Source organism: Mirounga angustirostris, unplaced genomic scaffold (genome assembly GCF_029215605.1).
Source record: "Mirounga angustirostris isolate CCGP_5_RB_7025 unplaced genomic scaffold, mMirAng1.0.hap1 SCAF_9, whole genome shotgun sequence".
NCBI lineage: Eukaryota > Metazoa > Chordata > Mammalia > Carnivora > Phocidae > Mirounga > Mirounga angustirostris.
In genome coordinates this window covers 20,102,447-20,121,110 of record NW_026991717.1, presented here as the reverse complement: position 1 = coordinate 20,121,110, position 18,664 = coordinate 20,102,447, and the positions used below count along the sequence as shown (strand labels likewise).

General features: G+C 49.6%; 1 long non-coding RNA gene across 2 annotated transcripts; it reads right to left on the bottom strand.

Moving 5' to 3' along the window:
• Positions 1 to 2,433: 2,433 nt before the first annotated feature.
• Positions 2,434 to 18,571, bottom strand: LOC123860944 (uncharacterized). 2 transcript variants are annotated; one of them, XR_010404902.1, is made up of 4 exons: positions 18,307 to 18,571; positions 12,044 to 12,843; positions 11,626 to 11,788; positions 2,434 to 9,540 (listed from the first exon to the last, which is right to left on the bottom strand). It is a non-coding gene; the product is annotated as an uncharacterized LOC123860944 (long non-coding RNA). The 2 variants fall into 2 exon arrangements; XR_008507961.2 differs by having other exon boundaries at positions 11,626 to 12,843.
• Between the last annotated feature and the right edge of the window lie 93 nt (positions 18,572 to 18,664).

Genomic DNA, 18,664 nt, shown 5'->3' with positions numbered 1-18,664 from the left:
AAACAAACAAATCAATAAACAGCAGTTTAAGTACGTTATTTAGAAATATGGAAGCAAATACCAGAAAGCTAAAAGCGTTGAAAGTAGTGGCTTCTGGGGGTAGGAAGGAAACTGAGCTTAAACTTGTGGAACTATTTAATTTTTTTAATCATGTAAATGTACAGCTTTTATTAAAATTAAAAGAATAAAGACATCATAGAAGAAAGTTTCCCTGAACTGAAGAAAGATAGTTATTTCCAGACTAAAAGACCCTCCAAGTTCCAAGTAGGTGAAGAATAAAAGAATTATGCCTTGATTCAGACTCAAGATATTTCAGAACATGAAACATAAAGAGAAACTCCTAAAACTTCCAGAAGAAAAGAAAAAGTCACCCTCAAAAGAGCAAAAATAATACTGGCCTCAGGAACTTTGGATAGTAGAATAAAAAATTCTGGGCAATATAATTTAAAACCCAGTATTCAATACCCAGAAAATTGTTATGCATGTAAGCAAATAGAGTTTTAGATTTATAAGTATTCAGAAAATTTGTGTCCAAAGCAGCTTTTTTTCTGTTACTGCAGGATATAGTCCAGCAAAAGGCTTCAAGAAATAGTATGATTAAGAGATTTGTAAATCATGAAGATCTAGTAAAGGCACGTTTCTTTTCTTAACAAACAAAAATAAAGGCAAATAAAAATCCCAAGAAAACCAAAAAGTTATGTCAGAAACTCATGTTTGTCTAAATATGAAGGAAACAAAAATGTGACATGAGTTTAACAACTGACCCTTCGTGGGACTTATAGTTAATGACACTGGACCCACAGAGAAGGAAATAAAATCCTACTGTACTGATTGACTTTGAACAAACAACATTTACAAAGTCATAATAACAAAAACAGTCTTTATTGTTTTTAGGTTTTTAGAACCATCCTGTGAACAAAACATGAAAAAGCTAATTATGTTCATAAAATAGTACATAAAATGATCAACTCTAGTGAAGTAAAAGTTGTCATGGTACTGGTGAAAGAAATTAATATATTGTCTGAAAATAATAGAACAAGAAATGAGATTTAGGTGTGAGATTTAAACAAAGGTGACCAACAGAAAAACTAAAAATAATAATTGTTAAAATTTAGGGAGGATGTAGTGTAAGTCAACTAAAGCCTCATGTTTCCTAGCAAGGAGTCCATAGCTAGTGCTATGTTGAATATCAAGATAGAGATATAAGTATGCCATTTAGAATTAGGATGCTAACCATCAGAAAAGCCAAATGCAGGTTCATGGTGGACTATATTTGGTAAAAGGGCTGGGAGAGGGTGATTTTTTGTTTTTAATCCAATATCCTCTTCTACTGTGCATATTCAATAAAACATTTTAAAATGCTTTAAATGAATAAAATAAATGTTGAATTATGAATATACATCCATGTTCTGAAATGTGTTGATAGTGAAACGCTATTTCTTAGACCATTAGGACACGAGTGTCTTCGGTATCTGTCATCTACTTGCCATCAGTCTCCAGGATGGTGGCCTTGCTGTAGGTAGAAGGGACAGTCTCTTCTTCATTAGTATTTCTTACCCCCAAATTAAGGATAAACTTACAGTGGGCATGAGGTATTGCTCTGATGGCGGTGTGTGTGTGTGCACACACACGCAGCAGGGGGATTACATGAAAAGTGAAGTGTCCAAGTTACCAATCAAAATTGCCAAGTTGTTTTTTAATATGTAATGTGGTTCAGAAGACCTAAAAAAGGCTCAGTGTAAGTGAAAGTCCATTATTATGACTTATCATGATACAGCCAACTGCCACCTAGGACCCACCATTCTGACAAATTTCTGCATTGACCTCTGGTCACAATGAGAGTCTCTTGTGTGCTGGTCTTATGAGAGAATCATGTAAGAAAGCCCCCTTTAGTTCAAGAGACTTGGAGACTCTTTTTGTTTTCTGTTTCCATAACCATGTAACCACCTCTGAGTCCCAACAGAGAGACTCCCTGTTGAGTTGGCTGTTTGACCTTCCACTTGGCAGATGCAAATGGCTTCCTATTCTCCCAGGTCTCCCTCCCCTTTAGTTGTGGGAGGAAGTTCCTATTTTGTATGACTTCTTACATGCCACGCAAAACCTCCCATGGACCATGTCTAATAGCCCAGATCTTGGGCACAGAGTCCCATTGACTCCGAAACTTCAGGCACATGGGCAAAAGCCCCCAGAGTGATCTAACTCCTCATGATCACACTTACCACCCTGATAGGCAAGTTGCATAAGGATGGTGTGGGTCACCTGGGGGACCCCTGACTCTCAGTATCAGTGAATGCTCTGGTATTTCAATCAAATCTGGTGTTTTAGGATGATGGCAGAATTCTGAAGATCACTTATATATTACACTAGGAAAAATTCTCACCTGGCCAAAAATTGCAGGCCATCTTACTACTAATTCCTTCAGGTTCTTTTCAGTGTCATTGTCTTCTCTACTGACACTTAGAACTGTACTGTGATTGCATTTTTCTTGGTTTTCATGACCACTTGGTTATTCTTCCCTTTGGGACTGGGGGCTGGACATTTTGCCTGGCATCTATAGGAAAGGCCCCGGGTGAAGTGTATTTGCATGGAGGTCAGTGTGCATTGCTGCATCACATAAACTAAGAAGCCACACTGCCTTTATGCAAAGCATACTAAGAAGGTAAGAGCAGAATCACAACAATGTGAGAAAATTATTGGGGCCATCGTAGGCTATTAATGCTTGATCTAAAAATTGCCCAGACACCTACTGACATGACACATCTTTTTTTTTTTTTTTTTTAAGATTTTATTTATTTATTTGACAGAGAGAGACACAGTGAGAGAGGGAACACAAGCAGGGGGAGTGGGAGAGGGAGAAGCAGGCTTCCCGCTGAGCAGGGAGCCCAATGCAGGGTTCGATCCCAGGACCCTGGAATCATGACCTGAGCCGAAGGCAGATGCTTAACGACTGAGCCACCCAGGCGCCCCCTGACATGACACATCTTAACTATTCCTCAGGTGCTCAGGAATAACCCACCCTGTCAGAATTTAGTCCGTGTCCCCGGTGATGGTCAGCAGGGAGTCTCCCTTTGCCTGATGGAGCTCAGAGAGGGGAGAATGTCACTGCAGATGCCCTTGTCTGGAAAAGCATTCAAATGATGGGCTGGTAGCAAAAGTTTGTGACATTTCGATAACTCTTTGTCTTTGAACGTGCTTATTTGGGGATGGCCCGTTACCTGCTTCTCTGCCTTGATCCATCATTTTTCTCTGGGCAAAAGCACAAAATAATCGAGAATAGAAAGAATTCTCGGCCCAGAGATGGCAGGTACAGCCAGCCTTCTGTAAACCTGACAAAGTACAGATTATTCAGACCGTGTGGTTGGCACATCACTGTGTATGGCAGACACGAATGACCAATTTTCAGGTAATTAGAAAACAGTTCAGTAAAATACTCTGTCATGGATTCTATTTAACCCATGACTCAAGACAGCCCTGGGAGTGCTTACAACCTTGACATTGTTGGCTTGAACATTGTCATTATTCTATAGACCCTTAAATGGGCTGGTTAATACGGAACTACAGTTAATAGTTCGCAACCTAAAAAGAAAAAGAAAAATTGTCCATAACCCTGCCCTTTCCCACTTTACCTCAACAACCTAACATTTGAAGCTAGAAGACAGTGTCGGTGACATTTTCTCCACCGTGCTGGACTCCTCATTGCAGAGGGCAGTGTGTGTCCCCATGGCCTCCTGCCTGGTGTCTGAGCTGCCCTAACAAATCGGTTCTCACAAGCAAAGAGTATCTCATGCTATGGTAGCACACAGCTGCTGCTGAGCCCCCAGTGGCCATGCTGCTCTTAGCTGCTCCATCCGAATAAAGTTCACGGAAAGGTTCTGCCTTACAGGCCAGATAGGGCGACGGACTGGGAATCCACCTTGTGTTATACAGAGAGACAAGGGTCTCGCTGACCATCAGAAAACCATTTGGGGGTGGGAGGAAAGGGAAATAAGCAGCAAGCAAGAAAGGAAAAACATCTTTGAAAAATCAAGGAGGACCGATAAGACGTTAAGGGAAATGACAAACTAGAAGAAATAAGAACTGTCTGGGATGGGTGCTTGTGAGTTGGACAAGTGCCCATTTGGCCGAGGTAGCGGGGGAGTTGATGGTGAGAGCAGAGTGGGGCGCAGAGAGGAGGCTGAGGAACGAGCATAGCAAATGGTGCTGGTGCTTTGGTGTTCCTGGCCTGGGCCCTTCCAGGCTCTGGAGAATGGGCCCTTCTCAACTCTGCCGTTCCCCACCACAGAGCCCACTTAGGCCAGGATGCGAAGGCAAAGGGGTTCTTCCCCAGGTCACCCAAACCCTTCCAGATATACTAGCTCACAAAGCTTCCCTAACGTGTGCACGCTCTGAGCCACCATTTCTCCCATGGATCCTGCTGCCTGAGGCCCCCGGGGTTATTAGGATGGTCTCAGATGTCCCACCTAGTTGTGAGCTCTCTTCCTCTCTGTCTCTTTCTTTGTTCTTACTTATTTTTGTTTTATTTTAATCTGTCTAGATGCCTAATGGGCCACACCTGAGCTCAGCAAGCCACCCTTCAGGGTTTGGGTTGCCTTGCTTCCTAGCCCCATCAGAAAGTGTTCTGAATTTTAAAACCAAAACCTTAGCTTGACATTTCTTTTTAAAATGTTAGCGATACACTGCCCTCCCCAATTCCAGTTGGAGTATTTGACCCCCATCAAGGGTTGCTGGATTTAGCAAAGAAAAGTACAGGATAGCCAGGTAAGTTTGAAGTTTAAATTTTAAAGTTTAAAAATGTTTGAATAACAAATCATTATATTAATATAAGTATATCCCGAGATTGTGTGGGATATATACTCAAGAAAATTTTTTTTCAGGGTGCCTGGGTGGCTCAGTGGGTTAAGCGTCTGCCTTCAGCTCAGGTCATGATCCCAGGGTCCTGGGATTGAGCCCCACGTCTGGCTCCCTGCTCAGCGGGGAGTTTGCTTCTCCCTCTTCCTCTGCCCCTCCACCCCGTTCATGCTCTCTCTCTCACTCACCCTGTCTCAAATAAATCAATAAAATCTTTTAAAAAAAGTTTTTTTTCATTGTTTATCTGAAATTCAAACTTAACTGGGCACCTAGTATTTATCTGGCCACTCTATGAAAACATGTAACCCTATTCTCATATGCAATAGACTCATGTAACCATATTTATGGCCTAGCAATTATCCATGTTATTCATTCATGGTGTGCATGTCCAGTTATGTCTCAGGCAGTGAGCTCCCACGAGTACTCTTCTGAGGGGTACTTAAAATTCTGCCCTCATAGTAGGGGGTTAATGGTACAGATTGTTCTTGGAAGGTGGTGAGTCCACGGCTGTGTGGGGCGGGGAGGATGTGGGGCAATCACCAGCTTCATCGAGGCAGGGTTGGGGTCCGTGGGAGCAGGATTTGCTTACACGGAATTCTGGATTTATGCAGCTGGCCCTGGAAGTCCCTGTGAGTTCACCTTGGAGTTTAGGTAAAGGAAGCCTCTCTCAACGTCTCCCACAGGGTCCCCCTGGCCCTTTGTGAGCCCCTCCCAGCACAAGAGGCAGACTACCTCACAAGCAGCGCCCCAGCACCCCACGTGCGGAAGCTGAGCTACCTCTTGCCTTGCCCTTTCAGCCCCACTCCATCTTCCAGCCAAGGAAGGCCCAGCTCAGAGAGGCCAACGGAGTCTCCCTCGAGGCGGGGAGTTCTGCTGAGGCCTCTGGTCTGGAATTCTGCTCCTTTTCCACTGAACTCAGGTCTTGCTTTCTTGCTTTCTTTCTGCCTGCTAGAAGACCATATGCACTTGTTATTTTTTTCATGTCAAAAAGGACATGTGTCCTAAAGACGTGAGTAGAGACCACACAAGGGCTCGCCCGGGAGTATTGGGGGGTGAGCCCGGAGAAGCAGAATGGGGCAGCTCTCGCAGGTAATGGGCATATAATTCTGACTGCCCGCTCCCAGCAGCCTGCTGGACTGTCAAGGGAAGAGTGCAGTGACTGACAAGAGGCTTTATTTCTGCCACTAAGAGAATGGCTCATAATTTACAGCTCGCTGAGCCAGCTTCCCCCACATCGGTTGAGCCTTCTTTTTGTAGACGGTAATAAATTGTCTCATCACCAGTGCTGACATAACATGCTCCTTTTTTAGTGCACCATAATTTTTATTTTTAAGAGAATATTCATATTTGATGGCCGAGCTCATGGGCATCTGAATGCCGGCCTGGAGAGAAGACTTTTCCTTTTTCTTTTTTTTTAAAGAAGGTATAACTCAATACCCAAATGCTACTGGCAAGGGTAGACTTGACTTCTAAACAGACATTGGGGACAGGAAGAAATTTCTAGACCCTGGATGGAAAGAATGACTTATCCCTCAGCAGGGAGGTATCAAAAGGATGAAAGTGAGGCACTTTTAATGGTTCGAGTTACCTTGATTCCTGGCCCCATCAGAAGGTATTCTGAATTTTTTAAAACAAAACTTCAGTCTGGCACTTCTTTTTAAAATATTAGTGATTGCCCTCCCAGTTCCAACTTGAGCATTCGATTTGTTTATCTAACAAATAAAAGCACAAGACAGCCAGGTAGGTTTGAATTGTAGATAAATAACAAATCATTTCATTAGTATAAGTATATCCTACTGGGATAAAAAAAATTTTTTTTAAGTTGTTTATCAGAAAGTCAGATTTAACTGGGCATCTAGTATTTATCCATCAACCTCACCAGCTAATCCCTCAATTATTCTATGAAGACATTTAACCCCAGACTCAGACAATGTATGCCCTCCAATGTGGCCACATCCTTGCTTCTGCAAGAGGGTGTTGGTGTGTCCCTGGTCTTTCTAGTCCAAAGGGGCAGTTTTGCCACCACCCAAGGGACTCACTTTTTTGAATTCTCCCTGACAGGGGGGTCTGAAGAGTGACACAGATAATCAAGGCTGCTCCTGGGTTGGCAGCCACCCAAATTGTTCCCACCTCAGATACTCTGGCCTCCCTCAGGGGCTTCAGTGGGCTGGGGAGTTCAGGCACGGCTTCTCCCTCCTTCTGTCTCCTCTAGGGGGCAACAGTGCAGCCTCCTGATCCCCAGAGAGCAGTCCTGGAGGGACTCCCCAGGCCCCAGGAGCACAGCCCCTGGGCGGGGATGACACACATGACCAGTGACTCCCCCACGTCTGCCCTCTGTTTCAACTGACCCATGGGTAGGCCAGCTTCCCTTTTCCTCAGGGCTTCTCGTGCCTTGATCAGCATCCAAGGATTTCCCTTGCTGTTTGGCAGGAAGAGACAGGGACCTCTAGGCTACAACGCAGCTTCCTCCCTCTGTCTTTTGTGTCCTGCCTTCACAGCCACCCCCTCCGCCCCGATGAGAACATTTGCTAGCTCACTTAAACTCAGGGGGTGGGAGGCCTTAGGCAAGGCCCGTCTTCCTTCTGAGTCCTCACTTTTTTATCTGTAGAAAGAGAAGAAGGATCACCACTGCACGGGGTGGTTTTAAAAACAAATGAGATGCAGATGTACACGCAAGCCTTACAGAGGCCTCAGTAAATAAATGTGAGTGTTTTTCTCTTCCTCGACCCCTCCCTACTCCTCCCTTTCCTCGCCTGGTCCCTTCCTTCTTATCAGGCACACATCGGCAGGGAGCTGATACTGCCGGGGTTGTGCATCTGTTCTGGTGGAGATTCGAGGCTAGCCCCGTGGGGCTGGCCAGCCCAGAACACATCTGTACTAACCACAGCTGCACACGCACACACTTTTCGCACCATCTACATTTGCAAGGAGCAATCAGTTATCACCAAACCTCTGGTCTTAGAATCATAGCTCTTACATGATGCTGTCGAAGTGCCAGGCCCAAGTCAGAGAACTTGATCTACGCTGACTCATTCTAGGCGAACACGAATGTTATGCCCATTTTATGCTCGGTTGGAAAAACTGAGGCCCAGAGAGGTTAACCGATTGGCCCAAGGTCACACAGCTAGGAAGTGGCAGAGCTGGAATGAAAACTGAGATGGTCAGTTCAAGAACCTCTGCTCTAACCGTAGTGAATGCTGCCTCTCATATACCTGCCTGGGCTCTCCTATTCTATTCGGACCCTTCCTTACCTAGTCTGTGGGACAGAACCTGACACCATGACCTCCTGTCACGTGTCCTGCTGTGTGCCGCGAGTCCTCCATGAACTTCGAGAGGCACAGTTTGGCCATGAGTGAGAAGGTTCCCAAGGGTGAGGAATGAATTAGATTTCCCTCTTCACGACGGTGACCCCCTGTGACCCGCGTTGGCTACGTGCTCAGGAGGAATCACGCTGCTTCATTTGGTTTCTAATGCAAGATCAAGTTTACAGGATGGAGGGAGAAAGGGCTTATAAGGAGGCAGAGAAAAAATAAGAATAAGGGACTTGGCTCCAATCCAGAAGAAGAAGAGCCGGACACAAAATCATCCGAGCCACAGAATGTTGTTTGCTTACCAAATTTCCCACCTTTAAAAATGACAGTATCAGATGGCAGAAACTGGTATGGCTGCTGGAGTTCACCTCCGTGGGGGGAACTGGAGGAATGGCAGGCTCCCCCGAGCTGTCAGTGTGGCCGAGGCTGCGAAGGGCAGAGGAATCCCACAACTCTCTCCTCGAGGAAACAGAGTAAGGGGCTTGTTGGGGCCACGGATCACATGGCTGCCAGTGAGCTTGGGTGGAGAGAAAACACAGCGGGAAGGATTTTGGCTGGGTTGGTGATTTGGGAGAACTTAGACTATAAATAGTGAGGAGGATGTAAAAAGCCTCGAGTGGATTTTGGAAGCCCTAAATCTACCACGTAGATCCAAGCAGGATACCAGGGACCATTTAGGTTTTAGTAACATCTAAATGTAACTCGGCATGGTGCCCACCAACCCCACGCTTCTGCTGTCGCCACAACCCCTTGCCAGTGTCTGCCAGACCGAGGACACACATCCCGGGGAGGTTCGTTGCCAGCTTGCGGGCTGCAAGGTCTGTCCTAATCTTGCACGGATCACCTCACTTGCTCTCCAAAGGACATACATACCACTTAGAGTATCGCGAACGGCGGAAGAAACTGAGGCCTGGGATCAAAAGCGAACTGTCGGAAGTGACACAGCCAGCGAGGGCCAGGCTGGTTTCCATGCTCAGCCCAGAGCCCACACCCCTCATCACTGCCCAACTGGGCCGCAGAGGCCCACCCTCAGGCAGTCTCATAGGAAGTTACACTAAAATCAGCAGAAAATCAAAGCGGCATGTGGAAAGGAACGTGAATGCCTTTGTGAGTCTTGCTTCTTGGAGCCTTGTGGTCACCAGCCTTCTCTCGTCCACACGGACCCTATTTCGCTTCCGCATTGCCCCTTTGCACTCCTGTGGTCCCAGTTCAGCCAGCCGAAAGTCTGCCCTGGTCACAGGCCCGTCCAGCAGAAACTGGGACCCAGCTCTAGCGCCCCTGGCCCTGTGTCTTCTGTGGGCTCCTGGATATCTACAATCGGTCTTCCGTTCTTGACTCTTTCAGGAAAATCGCTGTCACGTAATATTGAGGGAAAGATAACCTGGAAAGGGTGACATTTAGGATTATAGCTGGCTATCACATTTGTAGGAAAAAAATCCAGGACTCTAATTGATTTTTTTTTTTTTTAAACCTATTGGATTCCCTTCACTGCAGTGCCTACCCACATCAGACCAGCCAATCCCCTCCCCAAGGTTCTGGAAGAGGAAAATACTAGATCCGAGGTCCTATCTTATTTAAACAGGCATAGAGCAAGACCACCAGGGCTAAAGATTCATCTTAGCAGTGAGGAAAGGGTGGCCCAGGGAGCCCCGAGAGATGAGAAGCAGCTACTGAGACCAAACACCCAGCTGAGCACTGAGCCGGGCGTGAGAGATCCCGTGACCAGTCATCATGGTTGGGCCACAAAGCATAAGGCAATTTAGCCAGGGTGAGCAATTCTGCCTGGGGACAAAGACGGGGAGGGCTGGCACGTAGGAGGGGTACTTTCGGTTAAGGAAGGCTTCACAGAGGAGGGGACCTGTGGTGTAGGCCTGTGAGCAGGAATCTGAGCATGCGGAGAGCTGAGAAAGGCATGCCCAGGGAGGAAGTGGTGAAAGCCAAGCCGCCCGGGCCTGAATGGCTAGTTAGCTGGGAACAGCATTTGGCCCCATGGCAGGGCAGGACGAGCAAGAAAGATAGCACCGGCTGGTGAAGGCTGTGAGGGCTGGGTCCCTGAGCTTGGGTTCCACCCTGATGGCTGCAAAGACTTGAACTGGTCTAAGGGAGGGTGCCTGGGTGGCTCAGTTGGTTGAGCGACTGCCTTCGGCTCAGGTCATGATCCTGGAGTCCCGGGATCGAGTCCCGCATCGGGCTCCCTGCTCGGCAGGGAGCCTGCTTCTGCCTCTGACCCTCCCCCCTCTCATGTGCTCTCTCTCTCTCATTCTCTCTGTCTCAAATAAATAAATAAAATCTTAAAAAAAAAAAAAAAAGAAATGGTCTAAGGGAACTAAGCCTCGGGTCAGTGGGCTGGGGGGACGGTAGGCTGGAGCCAGATTTACCACGTGGGAAGTGATCACGACACCCCGCATGTGCACGACGAGGACCTCGGCAGGGATAGGGGCCATGGGGAAGGGGAAGAAAGACGGGACGAGAGGCCAGAATCAGGCAGAAACTACTCGGTGTCACTGAGGGATTGGCATATCTGTGAATGCCACAGGGGACCTTCAAGGGCAGGGTCTGGGCAGGTTGGAGGTGAGAAGGCTGATGTAGGTCGCTCTGGGTTTAAGAGGCCTGAGACAGTGAAGGTGTTGGGTACGGAGAGAAAGTTGTGGGAACCAGGGTGTGGCCCTCTGAAGACAGAGTAAGGCTGCAGACAGATACAGGTTTGAGAACCACTGAGGAGAGGCTGATTGGAGCGGTGGGAGCATTCCTCCGCCGCCTTCACTCCCCTTGGGATCAAGTCCAAATTCTTGCCGGGGTTGATGAACTGTAACAGCCTAGCCTCTGGCTGTCCTTCCTGTCCCCTTTTATTTCCTCCTCTCTGCCTCGCTAGCTTTTCTACCACACCACCTTCCTCCAGCCTCAGGGCCTTTGCACACACTGGTTCCACTGTCGGGTGCCCTGCAGGGAGGTGGGTGACACCTGGGTAACCCAGCTAGGGATGGGGGAAACGTGCTAATCTCAGCTTCTCTCTCTTGCCGGTGTCCCCAATTCCCTTACTGTGAATAATTGGTGTGGTTTCTAGTTTCCCACTTAGACCTGACTGATGGTCCCCTCCTTTGGGTCCTTACTGTTTATTTCTTTGAGCTCAGCTTAAAAGTCACTTCCGTCAGGAAGCCTGAACCTCCTAGGTCAATGCTCTTCTAGGATCTGACAGACCCCACGGGGTGTGGTGGGGGGAGATCATAGGAGACCTCGGGGGCTCCAGAAGGACTTTGATTTTTGCTATACATGAGACTAGAGGCCTTGGGAGAACTCTGAGCCAAGGAACAGCCTATCTGACCTTGGTTTTCACGTGATCCTCTGTGTTGAAGCTTGTTTCAAGGGGGCAAGGGCAGAATAGGGGGGCATTTTAGGAGGCCACTGAGTTCTGCCAGGCGAGGGACAAGAATGGTAGCAGTGAGTGGTGGGAAGTGGTCAGACTCACCTCGGATTTCCAACATCGAAACATCCAGATGCCCTTTACTGTGATGGGGCAAAGTAGGGGTGGGGAGGAGGGGGGAAGATCAGGAGCTCGGTGTTTGTGATGCGTCTTAGATACCTCAGTGGAAAAGTCGTCGGCTGCCTGGAGCTCAGGAGTGACGTCCAACCTAGCGACACACAATGGGAACTGTCAGCATGTAACAGGTCCCCGCAGTTATGGGAATGGTTAACATCACCAGGGGAGTGAGGGTCGAGGAGAGAGAAGAAGCCCAAGAACCGGGGCTTGGGCACTGGAGGCTAAGAAGGAAACGTCAGTGGGGCCTGGGAGGGGCAGCCACTGAGCTGGGAAGAGAAGCAGGCAGATGGGGAAGGGTGTCCTGGGGGTCGCAGGAGTAATGCTTGAGGGACAAGAGGGGCTCCACCTGCCAAACGCTGCTGGTGTGGCTTCTAGGACGAGGCCTCAGAATGGACCACTGGATTTAGCAGCTCAGGGGGTGCTGGTGACCGTGACAGCACATGGGGGTGTGGCCTGATTGAAGTGAGTTTAAGACAGGGAGTTAGAGAAGCTGAGACAGTGGGTGAAGGCAACTCTTTTGAGCATGTTGTTTTGCTATGAAGGGAAGAAAGGAAATTGAAGGGTAGCTTCCATTTTTTCCCAAGGTTTTTTAATTTTTAAAAATTTTTTAAAGATGGATGGAATAATAGCATGTTTGTCATGAACCAGAGATAATTCTGCAGGAGAAACTCAGCCAAGAGAAGTGCACAGAGATAATTCAGCAGTTGGCGCAGGGACACCCTCTTGAGATGGGGTGGGGTCAGGGGAAACTGGAGTAGAGATGCTCGAAGGGAGCAGGGTGTGCCCACCTACAGCAAGGGCAGGGGTGGGGTGGGGGGCGAGGCAGAGCCGCAGGGCAGGTGTGGGGCGGGGAGGTCTCTCCTCGGAAAGAGTTAAGAAGGAAGCAAGCAAGGGGGGGGGGGGAGCGGGTGGGAGTTGCAGAAAGAAGGTAGAAACAGCCATTGAGAACAGTGGGTTTGGGTTTTCAACATGACTGCGGAGTTGTGTGATGAGGAACACTCAGGGAGACCCAGGGTGGTCTTCTTTCTTCTCCAGCTGTGGTTGGTTGGTTGATTGCCACTGCGCATGCAGCTGCTGAGTCAGGAGGGAGCTGGGTCCAGGGTGACACTCAGGTGAAGACCGAAGTGACTTTTTCCAGGACCTTGCCTGTGAAGGAAGGAGGAGGGCAAGAGAGATGGTATGAAGGGCCAAGGGGGTGATGGTGCCTGTGTAGGGTGAGGAGCTCCGGTAAATATGCTGCTGAGGGAACGATCTGGGGAGAGGAAAAGATGAACGGGTCAGGAGTGTGGGCAACCAGCAGAGCAAGATCCCACAGAGGGAGGGATGCCATGAGGACCAGGCAATTAAGGGAGGCATGGCTTTGGAGAGGGGCAGGGAGACCCCCTTCCCCAGGGGCAGGAGGGCAGAAAAGTAACTGTGTTTGTGCCTTCTGGCCTTTGTGTCCTTGGAGGAAGAGAGAAGCTGGAGGGTGGGATCTATTTTCCAGGAAGGGGAACTTTCCAGAAGGAATCCAAACAGCCAATTCTGCCACCCTCTGCAGCCAGGCTACTTCATTTATGTCTACTGGCATGCACTCTCCCCACTATCTATTTATAAACCTTGGTTCCCAAAACGATTCTTGTTGAGAAAGGACTCGTGTCTAGCTCTTCTTCTCCCTGGCCTGTGACTGCAAACCCCTGACTCCCACCTCATCTTCTGCCTCGCCCCATTTGCCGTGACTATGAAGGGAGCCAACTTCTAATTTATTCTCACTCGGGAAGAGTACTTAGGCAATGAACCCGAAACTCAGCCTGGAGTCGGAGTGATGTCTTCACACAGGAATAAGATGTATATCCTGCTGCTGGTATGCCAAACTTGGGTAAAGTGCAATGTGATCCTGAGGCTCTGCTTGGCATGAGGGTGGGGGGCTGGCTTCGGGGCAGCCTCCCTTCCCTTCCTTCCTTCTCTCCCTCCTTTCAATAAATATTCATTTGTAGTCCGCCCTGTGCCAGCAAGATCTATAGAAAGGCGATATAATAGAAACAGAGAAAAGATGGTAGAACCTGCTGGGTGCCCACCCAACAGCCTTCCTAGAGCAGCCCCTCGCAAACAGATCTCTGGTTTTGCTCACTCCGGGGCAGTAATGTTGCCCCAGGAGAAAAACCAACACCGCTACAAACCAACCTGGGTAACCCATTCATGTGGTCAATGACGACTTGGCAGATGGGGTGGGCTTGTGACCCAGTTCTGATCAGTAGGGCCTGAGGGGAAATAAGCTGGGTGTCCTGCCTTCTTTCCTTGGATGCTATCTTGAGAGAACAAAGTGCTCCAGTCTGAGGGAGTGATTTAGGCGCAAGAGGAGAAAGCCAGGCAAAGTACAGAAAAGCTATCTTTTTTTTTTTAATTACAGATTTTATTTATTTATTTGACAGAGAGAGTGTATGTGCGTGTGCTCACACAAGCAGGGGGAGTGGGAGAGAGAGAAGTAGGCTCCCCACTGAGTAGGGAGCCCGATGAGGGGCTGGATGCAGGGCTCGATCCCAGGACCCCAGATCATGACCTGAGCTGAAGGCAGACCCTTTTTCCCACTGAGGCACCCAGGCATCCCCAGAAAAGCTATCTTGAGCCCTGACATCACTGAGCTGCTGAATTAGCAACCCTGGTTCTACCTATCACCAAATTCCATCTTTACTGTTCATGTTCATTTTAGTTGGGTATTCTAGCACTTAAACTCAAAGGCATTCTAACTGCTGTGGGGAGGAGGAAATAAACAATTGTGATTTTCTATCACATGTGGCTCTGAGCCTCCTGGAAGCCAAGGCAAAAAGGGAAACCAGATAAATTGCAAAGCTCTCATTGTTAGTGGGGAAGAGCTTCTCAGGGAGTTTCTGCTTTTTTGCTTCTTAAATTCCTTGTTTGACACTAAATTTCCATGTGGGAGTTTATGAAAGGAACACTAAGATACATAATTGCGAGATAATTGTTTTGCAGGAGAAGCAGTTTTTACAAGGCTCTTTCTTAAGACAATGAGTATCTAGATATAAAGGGAAAGTCTAACCAGAGAGGCAAAGAGTGGGCAGGAGTGGAGTGGGCTTTGTGCTGCTCAGATGGTCAAACAACCCCCACCCCCCGCCCCCGACAAAAGGAGTAGAGTCCAACATGAAACAGAGCCCACACTGGGGAGACATCAAGATCTATGGGCATTAACACAGTGTGGAAGGCAGAGCTCCGAGAAGGACGGAGAAGGGGAAGACCCCTGACCCACCACTCAGAGGGAACAGCTTCGGGTGGGATTTGGGATGGATGAAAAGGAGAGAAAAGAGAAGTGTGAATGGGAGAAAGAAAGCTGGGGAACCCCTGGTTTGTAAAAACCTGGGACCAGGGAAAAGTTTCTCGGGGACTGGGGTGAAGGGGTGGGAGGTAGGGAGAGGTCCTATCTTTCCTAGGACCTCCCTTGTCCGAGATGTTAAAATTTGAGAAAACGTGCAACTAGGCGTGGCTGAAGGGTTGAATGTTCACATGCCCGTGAATCCCACAGAGGGACAGAGCGTGCAGCCTTGCCCATCCCATCCTCCTCACTCTAGGGCTCCTGGTGCCCAGCAGCAGCCTGGTTCCCGTTGTCACCACTGTTGAGTGCTTACTCAGCAGTAGCAGGTGCTGGGCCAGGGGTCTGTATGCATGAGCTCCTCTTGGCCTCCCAGGCCCGGCCCCGGGGACAGCACCATGACTGCCGTTTCCAGCAGAAGATACTGGAGCAACGTGCCAGAGGTGGCACATGAATCGTGGTGAAGCTGGGCTTTGAGTGCATGTTCTTCTCCAATATCCTGAAGGTGGTGCTCATCAGACGTTCTTTGAGGGAGGCCCCCCCTGGCCCCCTGGACCGAGCACAGCTCCAAAATGCAATTTCTCAGTAAAGTGTTTGTTGCTTAAACGGATGCAACTTCTGCATCGAATTTCTGTTTCAACACACCCGAGGAGGCTGTGTGATTCCTTCTGCTGCCCAGCGGTCCTGGCAGTGCTGGGCATTCCTTGGCCCCAGCTGTGCCATGCTGTACTTGCTGTGAAGGGCTCAAGTGTGGGCCCGAGAACACGGAATTCAATAACATCTTCCCAGTGCTGATCCCTCCCTCCTCTTGTCTGATTTGGGAAGATTTTAGTATAAATATCACATCTCTGTATTAGCATTTTCTAAAACTTCTGAAATATGGGGGCACCTGGGTGGCTCAGTCGGTGAAGCATCTGCCTTCGGCTCAGGTCATGATCTCAGGGTCCTGGGATGGAGCCCCGCGTCGGGCTCCCTGCTCAGCGGGGAGTCTGCTTCCCCCCCTCCCTCTGCCTCCTTCCTCTGCTCATGCTCTCGCTCTCTCTCAAATAAATAAATAAAATAATCTTTAAAAAAAACTTCTGAAATACGACCAGACTCCAATCACCTTTCTGGCCCATGTCTTTTCCCCCCTAGCCCTCTCACCCTCATCCACCCTGGCCCCTGCCCCGAGCTGTGGGACCCTCACAGGCCATCTGGAGAGCTGGAGCCTCAGGAAGGAGTAAATCTCCCTCCCTGCAGGAAGACCAGCCAAGTTTTATTACAGATCCTATCACAGTGCAAGGGCTGGTACTTCTGTGATTGAGCTAATCCTGTCACCGAGTAAATCAATAGGAAACCCACAAGAGGTGATTTGACTTAGGATGTTCATTTTGGGAAGCTGGTCTTCCTCTAACATTGTCCAATGTTAACATTGTCCAATTGCCCAGCCAAGACAGTTGTCCAGACACTTCTACAATAAATGCAAAGTTTAGCCCGAAAGGACCAGATCTGTTAATAAAATAAATTCAGATCCCACCAAGTAAAAATTCTAATGCATTTTTGGCTCCTCGGTTCAGTGGGCTGAATCCCTTAATCTACCAAATTATTATGGAAAAACCCTTATCTCTGCCTGTCAAAATCACTGCTGTCTTGGGGGGACCCTCTTGGGAGGGACGAGTTGCTTCATAATAACTTAGATTATGTGCAGTGTAGCATTATTTTGAAGAGGACCACCTACCTGAAGAAGTACAACACAGGATCTGGGACAGAGCCGAGACACAGTCCAGGGGACAGGGGCCAGAAAGGTGACAGGTGTCGCCCAGATGTGTTGCTGGTAAGTTACAGAGTGGGGCCTCTAATCCAACCCCCTGGCTCAGTCCAGCGTCCCTTCTCGGGGGACAGGTAGGGTGACCTCAGGAAGAGACAGGCTGAGGGTTCTGGCTATGTGTCTGCCTGATAGGGCAGCCTCGCTTACCCCAGGGCCTGCTGTCTCTTAAGTGGGTAGGGGTGGGCACATGTCTAGGGATGCAAAGGGCCTGCATTCTGCAGTGTGGTGCAGGCCTCGAGTGTCTGCCCAGGGAGCTGACCACACTTGGCCAGGGGAAGGAAGGTGGGAGAAGTTGCATCTAGTGCAGAAAAGAGAAAAACGTGTGGGAAATCAATCCCTGGGTTCCAAGAGGGGCCCCTGGTAGGAGCCCTTGTGAATAAGGATTTGGCTTGTCCCTGTTGGGCCTCCCACCACACCTCCCGCTCTCCCACCTCTATTCAGGGTGACTCACGCCTGCAGAAAGGATGAATCATGTGAGTTACGAAACCAAAGGGCTCCTGAGAGGGAGGCTGGAAGGGACGTGGGGAAGCCACCTCCATGGATCCTGCTGTCTCCCCACCCCTCCTGCCCCTCATTGCCTAACCTCTGTGTGCCAAGCCACAGACTCAAGTGAGCTCTATACAGGAATTTCTTCCAGGCACTGAACATCAGATCAGTGGTTTTGCCTTCCCACCTCAAAGGCCTCCTGGGCCTATGTTTTGTTTCCTCTCCTGTATTAATCAGGTATAGGCTTGCTTTCCACATGAGGCCAGTTGGGACCGATAGGTCTTGAAAGTAATGGGAGAAGAGATCCTGAAGGGGTCCTCGCCTCTCACCATTTGCTCCTTCACAGTGTGAACATTTCTGTAATTCTCCGGGGTGCACCAAATAATTAGCTAGTGCATTCTAGGCTGCTCTGGGCAGCAGGGGCAAGGATGATTCAACTCACTTTCCCACTGACTGGTCCCAGCTCAGTGGGAGCTTTTAAGAGTCTACGCAAGTGAACACCTACCGTGTGGCGGGCCCTGAGCTCATAAACACAAACGTCTACGGGCAGCTTATTGCGTCGCGAGAGCTCATGTCATCCTCAAAACAGCCCTACGGGGTAGATACTATTGTCATCCCCATTTACAGGTGGAGCCCCACGCTCAACAAGGACAGCAACGTGCCCGAGATCACGCAGATACGACGTGGACAGCTTGGGGATGCACGTGTGCCACCTGCCTCCCGAAGTGGGCTGTAGCCTCGGGGCTGTACCCCTGGGTTTCTCCTGCGCACTCACTGAACCCGGCTAATCTGCCGACTGTCTTTGCCCCACGTAACGTAACGTGCCTCTTCAATCAGGCCTCCTCCTGAACCGGGCCATGACTCTGCCTTTCCTTGTGGCTTCTTTCCCTTTCACACGGAGATGAGCAAGGCCACCCTTAAAGGAGATTAAACTCGACCTGGTGAACGAGGCCTCCAGGATGCCCGACGGGCGGGAGGGCGCCAGGGCCTCAGCTCACCAGTCTGGACTCACCTGAGCTGCCCCGGGGCCCTCGGGGCTCCTGGTAGAACACGCGGGGCCAAGGCCGCCGCTCGGGGCCGCCCTGGCCCGCCTGTCCAGAGAGCCCCAAAAGTCTGCGAGAAGTTCCCGGTGGGGGTGCGGGGCGTTCCGGGCCTCCCGCGCCGCCCGGCCCGCAGCTTGCGCCGGTCCCGCTGCGGGCCGCACGAGCGCGGGCCCAGGGGCGCCACCGGGCCGCGCGGGCGGGAACGCGCCGCGGCCGCCTCCTCCTCCCTCGCTCCCGCCCGCAGCGGCGGCGGCGGCGCTTCCCCGCCGCGGAGCGGCTTTAAAAGGCGGCACCCCACCCCCCGGCGCACTCGCCGCTCGGGCGCCG